This window comes from Piliocolobus tephrosceles, unplaced genomic scaffold, assembly GCF_002776525.5.
Source record: "Piliocolobus tephrosceles isolate RC106 unplaced genomic scaffold, ASM277652v3 unscaffolded_40906, whole genome shotgun sequence".
Taxonomy (NCBI): Eukaryota; Metazoa; Chordata; class Mammalia; order Primates; family Cercopithecidae; genus Piliocolobus; species Piliocolobus tephrosceles.
This window is the reverse complement of record NW_022325317.1, coordinates 5956-10193: the sequence shown is the minus strand read 5'-3', so window position 1 is coordinate 10193 and position 4238 is coordinate 5956.

The window sequence follows — 4238 nt, the reverse complement described above, 5'->3', positions numbered from 1 at the left end:
GGGGGGGGGGGGGGGGGGGGAGGGAGGCCCATCTGTTGAAGTGAGGGCCAGAGGCCAGCCAACCCCACTGCAGTGCCCTGTGCCATTGCTAGGGACCACTCAAGCCAAGCCCAGAGTTGGGCCATGTTTGCACACCCTTGTGGAGAGGGCAGAATGACACATTCCACTGAAAAGCAGGAGATTGCAGGTGGCCTGGTGCAGGTGCGGATGCAAGTGCCAGGCTGAGCTGCAGAGCAGAGAGTATGGGAGAGGAGGCAGACATTCAGGGGCATGGTAGCCTGGCCTTCAAGATGGCCTTGCCTGCAGGAGCGTCCACCCTTCGGCCTCAGCTGTGCTATGGCAGCAATGCAAAAGCAGTCCCTTTCCACACTCTTCCACGTGGTGCAGAGCAGGGACCCTAATGTCTCTGGGCATCTAACTTCCAAGTGCCACATCAGGGGCAGCAACTAACAGCAGCCTGGACTTCTAGGTAACATCAGTTTCACAGCATTAGAGGAAGGATAAAAATCATAAAACAGGACTCTAGAGCTGCCAGAGCTCTTTGACGTCAGGATGAATGTCCTGGGCACACACTGACAGCCCCAAGGGTATGTGACTCTAGCTCAGTCATGAGGATCTGTTTGTCAGCAGGAAAATCACATCCAGCAGATGCTAACAGGTCAGAAAAGTACCTTATGCCTTTGACTTCTCTGCAACACTCCAGTCCCTAAGCCTGAATAAATCACAGGTGCTGCTTTTCCCTGAGAAAGCCTTCCCAAGAGCCACCTTTCAAAGCCTCGGCCGCCTACCCTGTGGAATGGACTCCATATGCTCCCCAGGGCTGTTCAAGAATCAGGGTTTTGGCCCTCATGGAGAAGGGCTTCCTTAGGCCCGTGGGACACAGTGCCCACTGTCCATCACCTTCTGTCTCTCCACAGGGATCAGCGTCAGCAAGTGTGCCAGTCTCACTCAGATTTGGCCCTTTCCCCCACCTGCCAGTTCAGCTAGTCACTTTGGCCAGTGTCTCCAGCAGGGTCTAGGGTTGCAGGCACTAGAAGCTCACTCTGCTTGCTTCAGCCAAAGGGAACTCATTGAAAGTGGGAGTGCACCTGAGTGAGCGGATGCTGGAGACTGCCTTGAGGCCCCAGGGCAGCCTGCAGAGGCCAGGAGGTGGAGCACGGAGCTAGGACGCAGGAATCCTGGCTGCGGCCAGACCAGGAAAGGGCCCCTTGATGACAGTGCTGTGAGGCCACATCTGATGGAGAAAAAACAGTGCCTCACTAGGAAACAGGTGCCATGAGGGACAATGGATGCAGCCAGAACACAGCTATCCACTCATCAGGGGCTTAGACAGAAAGTAGATTTTAGAATGTCCTTTCCTCTTCAGGGCCATGCCTGGCTGAAAGATGATGAAGCGATGCACTGTAGGCAGTGTGAAGAGGAGTTCTCCGTTTCCTGGAGAAATGTATGTGGGGGCTCCACCCACCCTCCCAGTGCCCTGAGTCATTGCCCGCTGAGATTCCCCTTTCTCTGGTTCCAGAAGCCCGCATCAGACCAGGCTCACTGCCTTGTGACTGTGCTCACTGGCTGACAGATGGGCAGCCCCGCCTCTCCTGCTTGCCTGTGCAGATGGCTTTCCATCCTGGCAACCTCTTTCTGGGAGGCCTTGGCCAGTCACAGGCCCTTGGTCTCCAGCACATCCTTTCAGTGATTGACAATGAATTTTGAGGAGATGGGGCTCTTGTGTGCAGAGCTGCTCCAGGGGAGTGTCATTGAAAATTCTATGTGGCAGGACCAAAATCTGGCCCAACTTAGGCAAAAACAGAATCTATGGTGAACCTACAGGGCAGCAGGTCACCAAAAATCACTGGTGATCTAGGCAGGGTGCTTGCCCCTGCCTTTTAGGTTCTGGAAACAAGGTCCTGGGCTCACCCTTGGGTCCAGGGTTGACAGGGCCTTATTAACAGTCTCACCAAGACCAGCTGGGTAGGGGAAGAGTTGGGTATAAGCAAAACTGGGAGCTAAAGGAAACACTACCAGTGCCACCTCCCTTCCTGCCACAGCCATATTCTGTCTATTTCCATCAATAGCCTACCTCTGTGGAAAAGAGGAAGACACAGCTACCCCCATCCCCACCCCACCACCCGCCCCCCAAGTTTCAGGCAGTGCCTCACAGTAAGCTCAGAGCTAGAAACGATGTCCTGAGGCTGCCTTTGAGATCACATGTGTCTGCAAGGCCTGGCTGTCCCCATCTGTGGAGTCACAGAAGCAGAGGCTGCACAGGTGCTCATCTGGGTGTCTTATTAGGACCCAGGGAACCTGTTTAGAAAGTGAAAGAACCACTCCCACCCCCTTGGAATGCAGCAAAGAGAATGAACCAGACTCTTCCTGTAACATGGATTAGCAGCTCACCGGCTTAGTGAAGTACAGCAAAAGTAAACTTTTTGTCTTAAAAAGACCCTTAGGCCAGGCGTGGTGGCTCACACCTATAATCCCAACACTTTGGGAGGCCAAGGCGGGTGGATCACGAGGTCAGGAGTTCGAGACCAGCCTGGCCAAGATGGTGAAACCTCATCTCTACTAAAAAAATAGAAAAACTAACCAGGCACGGTGGCAGGCGCCTATAATCCCAGCTACTTGGGAGGCTGAGGCAGGAGAATCGCTTGAACCCAGGCAGCAGAGGTTGCAGTGAGACGAGATTGCACCACTGCACCCCAGCCTAGGTGACAGAGACTCAAAAAAAAAAAAAAAAAAAGACCCTTATGCATCCATCCTCAGGAACACAGCCTCACGGACAGTGCCAAACCCTGTGGGTCTCCAGGGGCCAACCAGGGGCTTGTGAAATGTGTTCTTTCCCAGGAGAATCAAAGGAAAAAATCAAATTTCTTGCTCGGCCACTGACACTCCAGAAGATAGTGTGCTGGAACCAGAAGCTCTTACCTTTCCGTGATTTGTTCGGAATTAACTCCTCTGGATGGAAACTTCTGTCGTACTTGGTTACATCACGGCTCTGGTTCAGATATAACTTCATGATTTTGCTACTATCATTTTTCACTTTTCAAAGAATTTAACCTATTTTACAGCAGTTCAGTTCTGCTAATGAGTTTTCCTCTCCCACCCCCGCTTCTAAAAACCTGATTTGTGCACAGCATTTGACACACATGGGGTCTGTCAGTGTGCCTTCTCTGCTTCAGTCAAGAGATCTGCCATTCCATGCCCTGTGACTACCTGTCATTGGCCCTGCAATAAAATCATTTATTTTTCACTCTGGCACATGCAGAAGCCTGTGTCAACTTCCAAAGAGCCCACCACATCCTCACCTCCAGCCTCTACTGAAGGAGGCCTCAGTGTACCCCTTGTTCCCCAGCCCAGTGTGACCAGGAGGCTGCTGGTGCTGCCCTAGAGCCTGCAGGGCTGTGCCTGGTGAGCCAAGGGCAGTTTGCAGGGTCAGCCTCCCATCAACAGGCAGAGGAAGTGACCCCAAGCCTGTCACCAAAGTGCAAGAGTAGTTCACACAATTGGGAGTTTGATAGGTTACAGATAGAGACACCTGTGGAAAGGCACTTGCCAGGCAGCCATTTTTTACATTTCAAATGCAGTGCTAGGACTGGCTTCCAGTCCCTCCCTCAAAGGCTCCCCCTCCAAAGAGCCAATGTTAAGTCCAGACAGCCAGCAGTCAGTCTTCCAGGCCTCATCCTTTACCTTCTACACATACACCTTGTCCTCGACCCTACCTTCCCTTCCCACCAAATCCAGGCCTCAGGATCCCACCCCTCCTCTGGGCTCTTCCCACGAAGCAGGCTCCTCCACGACCTGGTCAGCCCTGGTAGATGCTTGCATGGCACCCTCAACTGAGATTCCTCCTCTGCCACTCACTCCCTCAGACCGCTCTAAAGATGGAAAAGATGGGAGCTTGGGCAAGGCTCAAGGATTCACCCTCCATCCTATACAGCTTAGGACTGTGCAGCCAGACTTCAAGACGAGGTCTGCCCTGCTCCAAAGCATGTCCAAGCAGGTTTCCAACCCTATTAGGGAAGCACATTGGCAGCCCTCCCCTTCCCTCACCTCACTGTAGCAGCTGCATCTCATACAGGGCCAAACTTTCAGAAAAAACTGCCTATCACTCACTACCCCCAACTGGCATATATGACATCTGTGCTTTTTCTTTTTTTCTCTCTTTTTTTTTTGTTTGAGACGAGTCTCGCTCTGTCGCCCAGGCTGGAGTGCAGTGGCGTGATCTCGGCTCACTGCAACCTCTG